Raw genomic sequence first — 14,740 nt, 5'->3', positions numbered from 1 at the left:
AATTTACGGAAGAAAGAAGTTAATAGATATATACAATCATATTTCGGCAAGAAACTTGAAAGTACACATGGAGACACATAAATGTAGTCTCTATATGTAATAAGTGTAATACGTGGTATGAGATAACCTCAGGAAATATAAATAGCAAATAAAAAAAAAGACTTTGCATCATTATTCCAGTAAACTAGCAGACAAGCACAACAATTATTGGATCGTCAAAGTAAGTTGAGAAAGACAGAAGCGAAGATGGATAAGGGTGAAGAAAAGAAGTGGGGAGGGAACGGGGTATGCGTCTGTACGGGAAGGAGCGGTATGTTGTGTAGAGTGGAAGAAAGGTGAGTGAATGGATGGAAGAGCGGGACGTATATCGTACAGAGGGGGAGGAGGGAGGGAAAGGTGGATGCGTCTGTCGTGGAGAGGAGGAGGAGGGAAGGAGAGTGAGTGCGTTTGGGTGGAAGGGTTCGGTGTGTGGTTAAGAGGAGGAGGGTGGAGGGAAGGTGGGTGCGTCTATTAGGGAGGGGGCGGCGTGTCATGTAACAATAGATGAGTGGCGTTCCTCTGCTGCTCTGTTGCCTGCCCTTGTTCCTCCTTTCTCGCTCCCGCGGCCACTTACTTGGGCGAGGCAATGGCAGAGCTCGTGTTCAATTGGATTATGCAACGCTATTCCCAGCACCACTGTATTCGCGAGGGAGTAGGGGATGACGGGGGCCGGATCATTCTACAACAGGTATGTGTTCCTACGTGTTTGCTCTTATGAATTCATGCTTTTAAGGGGCTGAGTAAAGGTAGCATTGCCACTATTTTAACATCTTATTACAAAAAAAATGGAAACATCCACAATTTTGACAAGCACGACATTAGCGAAGCATTCCAATCATCAGAATTACTGGTTTTAGACCTAAATAACTTTTGATACTTTTAAATGTATTCTCCTAGACTGGTGTTGTAATTAGTAATAAATATTATAGCTTGCCAAGAGAAACATTTGCATAGAACAATAATTTCTTCGTATTCCCTACCAGAGATCGTACATTATTATTTCGCCTTTATCATTTGAATTTCTAACTTCTGGGTAATAATTTTACCTTAGAAAATCAAGTTGAATGTATCTCCTTGCAAATATTTACAGTTTGGTTTCTTTGGCGAGTATTTTTTTCTGCTCTCTAATAATAGCCTAGGCAACTGATAGAATCTTCTATTATGTCATTATAAAGTTTTTAATGTCTCACGGTTCTCAAAATACATTTGTTGTCATTATCGCCTGACTCCGAGGGGGCGATAGTTTTCATCGTTGTCCGTCACTCTGTCTGTATGTTTGTCTGTTGCCAATATATTCTCAATACTGATTAACATATAAGCATCAAGTTCACATGAGGACTTTCATAAGGGAATTTCACACTGGTAAACTTATGGGAAACTTCAATAAAAAAACTGACTGAATGATGGTGACTGAATTATACAATATGACGGAGAGGCAGGAGCGGCCATAGGAAGGAAATCCCGCCCATGTTTGAGTGAAGACCATGAGTGTTTCCAAACGGCACCGAAAATGATTGGGAAAATGGTCAAGCCCAGACCCTTAGCAGCTACTTCCTGTGATTACCGCAAAGGGTTGGGATGTGGTCCGGTCCAGACCCCGAGTATTTGGTGAAGGTGGTCGTCCCCTTTCCGATAAGATCCGTATACTTTTAAAATAAACTGCTTTGTTTCATTAAGTTCTCCCACTTCATGTATCTCTACGGCCTGACCCTCCGTGATGTGCTCCATTCCCCTCCAGACGTCTCCAGCCTCCTTCAGAAAACTCTTTCATCTTCCCCTATGCTCCCCTGACATTCCTCTCACCAGTTTCCATAGTTTTTTCCAAGGATTTGAAATTTTTAACTAGCCAGTGTTTATCTACGATTTTCATTTTGTTTTACGTTCGTATATATTACCGTAATGTCTTTGTTTATGCATAATGATTTCAATTTCTCTAAAGGGTTTTACTACTTTACTTAACCAATCTCTATACTATGTTCCCAGGCCTATTCACGATTCTAGTTTCACCTTTACTTATTTTAGGTTACTTTAATGTTTCCTTTCTTTCGTTTCTTCAAGTTTTCCTTCGGATTCACTATTTTCTTAAATTTCCACTATTCACAACTACATACATTAATGGTTTCCTATTTGTTAATTATAAATTACCTCAATGCTTGCATTCGTCTTTCTTACACTTCAGTTTTTATCATACAGCTTTCTCGTCTATACTGTTTTCTTTTCCTTTTAACTTCCGTCCATTCTCTTTTGTTCCCTTCTCTTCCTTACATTTCTTCGAGCTATCTTTAACCTTTCTTTCAAATGTCTCTAGCACAGGTCAGTATGGGTCAGTATAAGCGTTGAGTGAGTGAAGCGACGCATCCCAGGGCGCATGCTCCCCATTAGTTATTTACTTTAATTGATCAACTCGATATTCCTCCGCTTCCTTCCAGCTTTCAACAGTTTATTTGCCCTCGCACCACTGATTTTATCACGTTTTACATTGTTCAACATTTACTTTCAATATGGAGTATCAAGACTCCTCTCCAAACGATTCTGGCCCTCTCTTTCGGAAGTTTTCACTGTCCACTATTTGCAGGAGCAGCGCCACCAGTCAGCATTTTTTCTTCTTCGGGGTTTTACATTTATATCGTCCTTTAAATTTATAGGGTCCTGTTATAGTTGAATTTAAAAAGTCCCCATAACGTTCTTCATTTTCTTTTATGTTTTCGGTATTTCTTTATCATGTCATTTCGGGAATCGATGTTTTTCACTCATCCTTTCGTGTTCCTCTACTTTCGTATGGCTACTTGCGATTTCACTAAACATTCCTTCACTTGTATGCAGTGTTCATTAGTCCCGTTTGTTGTTTCTCGAGTTTCCTATTTTACTCCGGTTCCCTTAAAATTTCTCTTAAACTTTCTTCCAGCTCGTCTTCAGTTTATCCCAGCTATAGATTCCCATTCAACCCGAAAATCATGCTTGCAGCTTACTCTCTCTCTCTCTCTCTCTCTCTCTCTCTCTCTCTCTCTCTCTCTCTCTCTCTCTCTCTCTCTCTCTTCTCACATTCAGCATCCGTTTTTGAGTTTCTTTTTTTCTGTGCAGTCTTCACCCTCCTAAGCTCTCTCTACCTAAGCTGCTCCAAGCACTCTCCTCCTCCTCCTCCTTATCCTCTCTCTCTCTCTCTCTCTCTCTCTCTCTCTCTCTCTCTCTCTCTCTCTCTCTCTCTCTCTCTCTCTCAAGTCCTCTTTTCAGCTTCACTCTCCACCCCAAATCTCTCTCTCTCTCTCTCTCTCTCTCTCTCTCTCTCTCTCTCTCTCTCTCTCTCTCTCTCTCTCTCTCTCTCTCTCTCTTCCACCATTCCACTTCAGAGCACGCGTTCCAAGGCTCTAAAAGCTACATTTGACATTTCACGCGAAGCTGATTCGACATAAATTTCGAAGCTCTGAGCCCTTGACGAAGTGAAACCTTTCACAAGACTTCACTCCCGCACCCCAACCCACCCCAGCATCATCTCTCTCTCTCTCTCTCTCTCTCTCTCTCTCTCTCTCTCTCTCTCTCTCTCTCTCTCTCTCTCTCTCTCTCTCTCGCCATCTGTTCCTGATTCTTATTTTGTTGATTCTATTTCTACTCCATTTTGCGCTAGTCTTCACCCCTTCTCCCTCCTTTCGTTGATTCAATTACTCCTTCTTCTTGCTCGCTTCTCTTTCTTCCTCCTCCTCATCTTCTTAATCGCTTCCATCTTTTTTTCTCCTTTTTTATTCCTCCTCCTCCTCTTCCTGCTCCTTCTACTACTACACTTCCTAAATCTACGTCTTCTCTCGATCCCCCCCTCCACCTCCTCCTCTTCCTACTCCTGCTTCACCTCCTACTACTACTACTACTTTCACTACTACTACTTCCCTTCCTACACATACGTCCTCTCGATTCCGCGACTAAAAAAAAAAAAAAAACTATGTTCCTCCTGTGATTTACCCCCGCACACAACTCATTATAACTACTAATGACGTGGGGGAACATCCCGAATACAAGGACAGCAACGACGACTACCTGAGGCAACAATTATTAATAAGTATATGAGAACGTAGAGCCTCGTATACATGAAGAACTGCTAATTAAGACTCTTTAGATATTCATAAGATATCTGCATTTATAAACACTTGATTAAAAAAAATATTGAAAAGTGAATTAATGTGTGCGTGTCTAATGAATAGAGGAATGAATATATGAGTAAGCGAAAATAATGAATGAGTAAGTACATAATGTATCGGATATAAAAAAAAATTTCGTGTATGATAATTTGGATACATTCATTTCCTGCTCATTTTATCATGGATACGAAGAGCGAACACACACACACACACACACACACACACACACACACACACACACACACACACACACACACATTGCTTTAGACGGTTCCTCGAGGCTGTGATTGATTATGCGACAGCGGCTTTAAGACCCAAGATTCTTCACATGGAGGAGGAGGAGGAGGAGCGAGGAAGAGGAAGAGGAAAATGAGAAGAGGGGGGAGGAGGAGGAGGAGGAAGAGACGGGGTGTAGGAGAGTAAAGAGGGAGGGATGGAATGGTAGAGACTGATCACATTACAAGAGACACAAACAAGTCAAATATCTGATACTGGAAGAAGACTGTGAGGGGACGATGATAGCGGTGGTGTAGGTGAAGTATTGATTGCGAGGGTGGCGGTGGCTGTGGTGATGTTTAGCGTATTGGTGATGGTGGCGAGAGAATAAGTGGTAAGTTGAAAAGTTTCGTTTAGTCGGCGCAACATCTGTGGTCATATGCCGGAGAGAGACAGAACGGGAAGGAATTATAGGAAAAGGGAACACACACCCCGATTAATACCTGGTACCCATTCACTGCTGGGTGGACAGGGGCGTAGGGTATCGGAAAAGCCGCCCAAATTTTTCCACTCCGCCCGGGAGTCGAACCCGGGCTCTCTCGGTTGTGAGCCGAGTGTGCTAACCGCCTTTTAGTTCATTTGAATGTAATTTAGGGAAGAAAAACACGAATGCACAAAAATAGGATCAGTTAATGAGATAAGGAGATCAAAGAGTATGAACGAGAGGCGTTGCAGGTTTTAACATTCTGGGTCGTTTATTCTTCATCCATTATGTATAAGACGTGGGGCAAAAAATCGTTTGAAAAATAATGTAGGCGAGGCTTATTATCAACGTGTATGTGGAGGAAGGGAAGCACGTGTTGTTATGGAATGCTCTTCAGGATAAAGTTAAGGTGTTTTTAGGCCTACAGGGTTTCCCTCGCTGAGTGTTAGGCTTAGGTGACGAGTTACGTGCGTCGAGTGTTTGTGTTCGGATCGACATTCGGCGGTGCTTCAACGTGTCGTCCCCGCTGTTTTCGATCAAAAGTTCATTATCGTCAGCAGGGGGAGAAGTGTGTTGTTTTCCCGGCGCCTGCCAACCCAGCTCCCGAGGTTTTGTTCCAGGCGCCTCGACCCATATACTTTTCCCATCCTGAACAACTCTCAGCGAGCTCTAGCGACCTACTTCTGCTGGCATTCTTATCGGTGTTCGTAATTTCCACAAGCCAACGTTAAATAATGCAAATGCATACTCTTCCTGCTCCATGTGCTGCATTCAATTTATTGATAATAGATTATAAAAATAATAAAAATAGTAATAATAATAATAATAATAATAATAATAATAATAATAATAATAATAATAATAATAATAATAATAATAATAATAAAAATAAAAATAATAATAATAATAATAATAATAATAATACACAAGTATCGCCGCCAGTGGACAATCTCTCTCTCTCTCTCTCTCTCTCTCTCTCTCTCTCTCTCTCTCTCTCTCTCTCTCTCTCTCTCTCTCTCTCTCTCTCTCTCTCTCTCTCTCTCTCTATATATATATATATATATATATATATATATATATATATATATAATATGGCAGACATCATTCATTATCGCTCGTGATAATATTTTCGTCAATTTCCGTCTGTCCGTCACTTTGACATAAATCCAAATAACATTCTTAGCAGATATCTCAACCTGATTACATTTCGGAAATAATATTACAAGAGCTGATTAAATGATAGCAAATCAATGACATTGGCTGCATTAACAGCTTATTGCAAAGAATTCGTATTGCCCGCCATATTGACCAAAAAATCACTTCTAAGACGGCTGCCATCCTCCTCATTATATTTTTGTACTTTGCTTTCAACGTCGTCTTTTCTTCTTTTTCCTTCTCCTCCTCCTTTTCCTTCTTCTGCTCTTGCTCCTGCTCCTCCTTTTCCTTCTCCTCTTCCTCCCGCTCCTCCTCCTTCATCGCCTTCCTCCTCCTCTTTGTCTACGCCAGCGTCATGCCTTCTCTTCATCAGTGGCCGCCACGAAGCCCCTCCTCGCGAGTGCTTCTGCTTGGAGTGTCTGCAGTCTGCTTATGGCTCGTCGGCTCATAGGGGGGCGGGGGAGTAGGGAGCAAAGGTAAAGCGATGAAAGAAGATGATAGAAAGCTGAAAGATGAAGGAGAAGAAAGAAGAGAGGTTCCAGCAAAGAAGATGAGAGGGATGACGAAAACAGAGAGATAAAGGATGAAGAAGAGCCTGGTAAAGGAATGGGAGAATATGACAGAAGGATAAAAGAGGAAGGACAAGTATGACAGGCACAGAAGATGACACTGGACGAATGATGAAGAAAAGGAGGAAGATTAGTAGAGTCTAAAAAAATGACAGAGGGATGGAAAACACAGATGAGGAAGAAAGATGGAAGCAAGCAAAGATAACAAAAGAAACAAAGGTGGAGGGAAAAAAAGACACTATCGAGGACGGCGAGGTGCATAAGGTGGAAATGGTGGAAAGAGAAAGTATGCAAGAAGACTAAAATAGAAACGTTCCTAAAAGTGATACACACACAAAGAGGAGAGTCGGACTACACATGGCTGCTCCTGAGAACTTTTTATCCACGATCTGCCCTTACCACTCATAATTATTACATCTCTTTAACCTCCATGGGAAGATTTCAGTGATAATACATTAAATACACTTCTGCTTTGTTCTATTAATATATCTAACTCGTGTCCATTGTTGCAAGCTCTACCAGTCTTTTTTAGTATAAATTAGAGAAAAGGAAGCAAGGGAAGAATGGAAGTAGAAATATGATAGAAGGCTTGAAAATATGAATAGATGGTTTGGTTGATTCAAGTGACTTAATACGAGCGCACGCATGTATTTACGAGACACTTTCAGGGAAAATATATAAAATATACTTAGGTCATGCCCAAGACATACATACAGTTATGCACAAACATATGCACACGGGGGCTTTGATAAACTAATACATAAAAGTGCATTAAAAAGCACTCCAAAACTCTCCTGAGGTAAAACATCACACGTCAGTAAACATTAAAAATGTATGAAGCTTTCCCAACACACACACACACACACACACACACACACACACACACACACACACACAGATAGATAATAAGCATACAGACATACACAGATATTCAGGCATGCGTGCACGAAACAGTGCCGGATCTAGCTCCTACGCATTGACTATAGTGAGCGTACAGAAAGGGCCGGCACTGGCGCGAAGACCGGGAGGCAGGCATATACAGACATGGAGACCGGCAAAAAGGAGACAGACAGACTAAGACAGCCTTTCAGATGCAGACAAGGAACGAATCATAAACGCAGGCACACGCGAAGAGACAGGCGGGCAGACAGACAAAACTAACAGACAGAAAGGAGGGAGCGAAACTGAATATAAAAGTAAAATCTAGCATAGGACGGCAGCTCTCTGCTCTTCTCCATGACATTTGTTTGCCCTCTCAGCTTGCCCTTCCTCTTGGAGCTGCGTGTTAAGGGCAAACGATCCTTCCCCTTCTTTACATGTTCAGGGAAGGAAAAGTATGAGAGGGAAAGGGAGAGAAACACCACCTTCCCTTCTCCTCTCTTGGTAGTGAGATGCGATTTATCTTCTTTATCTTCTTACTTTTTCTTCTTGCTATGTAGTTTTTTCTTGTTCTTTATCTTCCTCCTTGTTCGGCCTTAGCATGTCCTCTAGCCGACTTTTTTTTATATTTTTTTTTATCATTATCTGAAATTAGCTCATTATCATTTTCCATCTCTCAGTGTTTTGTAGGTGCGTCTGTGTTTGTTTGTCTTGCTGCTTACTCTTGACAATCAACTTATGTGGCTGCATTGTGTTGAAAACTAAAAAAAAAAAAGAATGAAAAGACTAAGCTAGACTGATGCGATCCTAACATCATACAATCATTGATCAGCCATCTCTCGGGGAATCAAAAACTTTCTCCGAGCATACAAGACCCGAAGTACAGATTGCCTTTCGAATTAGTTTCTTTCAAAATAATGAAAAATAAAATCGCTCCAGTAAACCTTAATTTTGGAGTGCATTTTGTGATAAGCATCCTCAAACATCCCCACACAGACAGCAGAACAGGAAAAAGTCCTCCTGACGCTACATGGAATATATTAGCGTATCAAGTGTTGTTTCAGGGAATTCTAAAGAGAAAACGCGGAAGCTTAGGACGAGGGTTCATGCTACTTTAACAGAAACTTTGCTCGGTCGGGAGCCCACATTATGTTGATTGCTGAGACAAGAATGAAAGGAAGCTTTATATAAGCGTAAAAAAAAGAAAAGAAAAAAAAGATTAAATAGTTTATGATATTTAACAAAAAAATATATACATCAAAGACTATTTCTATCTATTGTCTGCATGTTCTACTGTTCTTAGCTAAGAGTTCAATAACCAGTGCTTGTAACAGGGCTATCACATCAAGCAAAACACAATGATAAAAGCAAATTCCAGCTCCAGATTGTGGAGACGATATAACCGCCTATGGACATCAATTATACACCCCCCCAAAAATTCTTATCAGTGACTGATTGACTGATAAATACGTTTTTTCACCTCTATTTAATGATTCTCAGTTATTGATTCATTCCTATGAACAGTGGCGATGCAACTTTGCTACATTAAATAAGGGTGACGGTGATTTTTTTTCTCTCTCTCTCTCTCTCTCTCTCTCTCTCTCTCTCTCTCTCTCTCTCTCTCTCTCTCTCTCTCAAAAGAAGTGTGGTGTCCTCGATACTTTCCTCGTTATTCCTCCCTTCTCGCTCGTGCATATATGTTTCTCTGTTTTCTTGATGCCTCCGCTGTACAAATATTGGCTTTCAATCCTGCTTTGGGACATACTACATACGGAAAAGGGTTTCCCGTTTGAGTCTTCCTCCTCATCTCCTGACTCGTCATCCTCGTCGTTACGTTCTTCCAGTTGAGCCTCCCCCCCCCTTCCACACACACACACACACAAAAAAAAAAAAAAAAAAATAGGACCCACGACTTCATTCCACATCCAATCGAAGACAAAACATTTACCAATTCTTAGTGGCTGTCGAAAGCAGTGTTTCACGGACGCAGGGGAAGATAAACGGGAAGGATACTCTCGCGACAAAGAGAGGAACAATTAAGAGAGGAGTGAAGGCCTGGGGAGGAGAGAAAGGTTGGTAGAATATAAAAAAAAAGAGAGCCTATTGGAAACGTTCCGGGAAGTGCAAAAAAGTGTGAAATTTGCGGTGGCTTCAGGAGGGCTTACGTTAATAGCTTCCCTGTAACTCTTCCGGATTTCTTTAATTGAGTTCCCCTTATTAACTCGTTTTTACGACTAAGGGAGGAAGGAATGTCTAGGAGTCACACTTGATAATTTTCTTCTTTTTCACCGCACGATGGCGCTCTCCAATGCATCCCGTTTTCTTCTTTTTCTTCTTTTTGTCGGTAGTGTTTGGTGTCTTTCCACTGAGGATCCCGCTTGTCTCCCCTAGCCTTTGGAAAGCGAGGCAATCCATCAATACACGAGTCGAAAGCGGCGATGGAAGGAAAGTAAAAGGCAGTAAAAAGAAAGAAGGGCAGGAGGGGAATATGATGGGATGACAGGAAAGAAAGAAAAGAAAAAGTAAAGATGGCACAATATGAAGGAAGGAAGGAAGGGAGAAAGAAAGGGAGAAAAAATGGAGGGGTGGACGCAGGAAGGATAGAAGGAATAAATCAAAGGAAGGACGGGCGAAAGGAGGAAAAGCAATGGAGAAAGGAAATAAGAATGGATGGATGGAAAAGGGAAGTGGGAAAGAAAAAAGGATGGGGAAGGAAGGATGAATTAAACGTAAATTTAAATGAAATAAAAAAAAAATGGTGGAAAGATAGGAACACACCAGGAAGGGAATGAAGAAAGAGCGAAAGAAGGAAACGAAGATGAAGAAAGAGCGGAAGGAAAACATAAAGAAAATGGATGAAAGGAAGCAACGAACATGCGATGGAAGTAAGAATATGGAGAAAAGATACAGAGAACGTGTATCGAAGCAGGAATGAAGGGTCTACGAAGAAGGAGAAGGAAGAATGGTAACATAAAAGGGAGAAAAGGAATCCCGCCTTCAAATGCTGCGTGAGAAAGCTTCAAAGACTGACATCAGAAGATAACAAACAAGCGTATAGAGAGAGAGAGAGAGAGAGAATGTGTGCATCATTGAAAAAAACTACAAACACATGATTTAGAAAGGGAAAGAGGCTCTCCTTTTCCCTCCTTCCCCCCCTACCTATCCCACATCTATCTGCCTCCAATACTCTTTCTCTCTTACTCTTCCTCCGACATTGGTGTTTTTCTCTCCTTCCCGATGCAACACACGAGAGAGGAAGCAAAACTGCAGGAAAATATCGACAGAGCGAGACAGTGGTCGTTAGTTTTAAAAATTATTTGAAATCGCACAGCGAGGTGCTGGTACAAAGGATAACCTCACGCAACACCCAGGCGAATAGTTCTCTCCTACTGATCTATGCAATGAGCACAACGCTTAGAATCTGTTATGTCAAGAGCTGCATTGCTATTCTTTTTTTTTTAATACTCAAAGCTTTGTCTTCATATTACACTTTTATTTTTGTTGTAAGTTTCTGCAAAATCGCACATTTCCTTGTTTCTGTATTCTGGTAACAGTATATTCTGTTTCCGTTTTCCATTGTGAGCTAGGATGTACTTATTTATTTTATTTTACGTTACTTTGCTATATTTTCTAAAGTATTTCTTACATTAATAGTGTAAATACAAACTCATGAATAAAAATGACAGTCAGATAAGTAACCACTGTCCTTGCGTCAGTGGTATATGGTATGGTAAAAGTATAGCCGGGAGCATACGTTATAGCTGCATGTGGCCTCGGTGCTCATCTACGTACCACTGTCTCTTAAGATTGTGGTGAAAGTGAACCCATTACCACGGGACACAGCAATTTCAATATCCGGGTTACCAAGTTACCTTCCCAAAGTTTCCCAGGGCCCCATTCGTCTACCAGACCGAAAGGAAAGATTAACAGCTGGGTGGGATGGGTGCCGAGTGCCCAGACCGGGATTTGAACCCAGGTCCACAGGTTCATAGCTAGGTGTGCTGCTAACCACACCACAAAGTTATGGGCTTTGTTAATATTCCCCGGTACATGAATATAAACAAAGATTTAAAATTTTCACCTTATTTTATCCTCACATGGACAACACAAAATAGCCCAAGTGGCTCAAACATTCGATATCCCCAGTTTAATTTGGTGATACGCGGATTTTAACACACACACACACACACACACACACACACACACACACACACACACACACACACACACACTTATAAACGACATCGCTAAAACATTCTACATAATTCAGTTTCAATGTTTTCTTTAGTCAACAACTTATTTATCATCTGACGAATTCGTTCAGTTTCCATTTCTTTCGTTGTGTTTACTCCGGCAACCTTCCTGTCCTCAACAAACAGCAATAACGGCTATCTCTTTTCCCCTCACAGCCAGACAGACGCCACAGTTTTCCCGTCTCTAATATCAAAGCGTATGCTCTAGCTTCCCATCAGAATCCGTTGGTTTTTAGTAAAAAAGCTATCAAGTGTGCGGGTTTCACTACAAACAATATATTCCTTGCATTACGAGTGAAAATTTTGACTCAAGAATAAGACTGACACTTTATATCCAAGCTGGTAGCTGCTGTCCTTTCGTCGATGGTATGTGAACTGGTGGTTCACATACCATGGGAAGCACGGGCCTTTGCCAGAGGCGGCCCGTAGCAGGGAGCCGACTCTGTCGACGAGGGCGGGCGTGCCACTGCGCTAACTGGTGTTTCATTCAAATTAATGATTCTAAACAAAGATTTTGACGTTTCACCTTTACTTAATGATCTTAACACGAACAAGGACCAAAAACCTTGGTGAGATAGCATGCAACTACACACTCATTATCTAATGTACAAGTTAAATAGGTAAAAGCTCAGTCTCGGTGGAAATGTCACAACCCAAACCATTACACCTAAACTCGTCCTTATTATTATTATAATTAATTCAAAAGTCCACAAATCATACCTTGACGATGTCCACAAACACCATTGGTCTATAGGGTTAAACAGACAACCGTGCAATGAGCCTAACATCAAATTTGGCACTTCTGTAAACAACACAACTCCAAAACTGTCACCCCCACCAATCTGAGCTTAGTGCGCCTATCTCTCACCCCTGCCGGGATACTAACTGCTGCGATATTGCGAATATGAAAGAAAAATCATGTGGCTGTTCATTCATTGTTTCAAGAACTTTGCCCATTAGACTCATTGTGATTTTCCAGGTATTCGAAATGAACCTCGACCGTAAATTATCGGTGAAAATGTGATGTCTTAACTAAATACGGAGAACAGCACGAATCTGATATACTTACAAAAGATATTTCAATGGTTCCTTCAATAAGCGTTAACACCTGCAGATGATGGCGTCAACATGGTTTATTAGCTTAATAACGGCAACAGATAATCCAAATGGCTAATCTCAGTATGAAATAATTAGCTCCGGGTAATAATTAGCAATACCATATAATAAAAAATAATACTTTAATACTACAAATACTAATACTAATACTAAATATCAGTTACTATTATTATTATTCTCATTATTATTACTATTATCATCATCGTTATTGTTATTATTATTATTATTATTATTATTATTATTATTATTTGCAGCAGCCGCAGTAGTAGTAGTAGTAGTAGTAGTAGTAGTAGTAGTGCTATTGACTAAAAAAAATCAAGCATATTTTTTTTATTTCTTCATGCGAACATGACTCCCGTCATTTCAAGCAGTGCTCTGTTAAAATAAGAGCCTTTCTCCATTGGGAGGATCGTCGTATTCCGCGGCAATGAGAGGTTAATGGACTGCCGAGCCACTAGACGGGCACCTTTGCGTTAGAGGGCCATAGTGTCACGTGAACACGTGCCATGTACACGCAGGCCAGGGAACACAGCCCACATAAATTCTCAAATTAATATTCACAGTACAGGAAATTGTTTTCAAGTAATTTGCTTCAACATCAAGTACAGTTAGTATGAATTTGCTGTCATGCAAATGAACTCCCGCGATAACTGATGCTTCTTCGACCTCACTCTCGATGCACTGCTTATTTGTCCCTCTAGTCACCCACAGCTCTCCCTCCTCGACTCCATTATTAAAACTAATGTTTCTTCCAACACGTATTCGATATTGTTTGTTTGCCCCGCCCGACACAATCAACCGCCTCCCCTCGCCGCCGTTACCCTCATGTACTCCTCTGCCCTCTTGCCATCTATCACTGTTTAATGTTATATTTATATCTATGAGGTAACAAACAATAAGGGATCTTCTACTTCCAATTAGCGAGTATACGGAAGCAAAATAATTATTTGTTTCCAGTCAACGTTCGTGGAATCCTCAATCTGCCATTATAACCTTTTACGCTTCCTTGTACCACTGTAACCAAGTGAAAATAAATGTACGAGAGAGAGAGAGAGAGAGAGAGAGAGAGAGTGTGTGTATGCGTGTGTGTGTGTGTGTGTGTGTGTGTGTGTGTGTTTTACCACCCAGCAAACATTTCCGTTTCTGCATATGGCGTGCAGAATTCAAAAAAGAAAACTAAATTGTCCAACACATAAATGGCTTACATATACGTATTTTCTTTTTGTGGTTCTTGTGTTACCGTTGATATTTTCGTGCTTCGTTCGTTGTCCGCGTAACATTTTATCCCAAACTTGTTGTATACGTGACTTCCATTGATCAACTTGGGTTCTACGCAGCGCAGTTGATCGATTATAACTAAATCAGGAGAGAAAAGAAAGGAAAGAGGCTTTTGACCTTTGTGGTAAGTTTTTTCATTAGTCGCAGAAAAGTTATAATACGTGTGACCTTCATTCACCGGCTTAAAATGTACACAGCATGGGTTGTCGATCTGAATTCAAACTATAGACGCGAGAAAAGGTGAACAACTGCCTTTTGACCTTTGTGTAATGTTTTTTTCCATGAATCAAAGAAAAAAATAGTTTGTGAAAAAAAGTTGTTAGTGGAGAGAAACATGCAACGCTGTACACGTTCCCCAGGAAGTTAGCTACGGAAGTCGTAGTTGTCTCCATCCCCCCTCCCTTTTTGGGCCATCTTTTGATCAGTAAACTAAAGAATGGGCGGACACTTTAGATGATGGACGCTCCTAACGGTAAATTAATCATGTATTAGAGAACTTTCATTTTCTTCATACAGTGTGCCAGGATCTACTTTTTATGCAAACTGTATATCCAAATTATTTATTGGGAGGAGAGTCTACGGTTACCTAAACTGTCAAATGAGATTGTCAAACCACCATTATGT

This window comes from Eriocheir sinensis, chromosome 34 (assembly GCF_024679095.1).
Source record: "Eriocheir sinensis breed Jianghai 21 chromosome 34, ASM2467909v1, whole genome shotgun sequence".
NCBI classification, from domain to species: Eukaryota; Metazoa; Arthropoda; class Malacostraca; order Decapoda; family Varunidae; genus Eriocheir; species Eriocheir sinensis.
The sequence above is the reverse complement of the archived record's forward strand: the minus strand, read 5'-3'. Positions refer to the sequence as shown.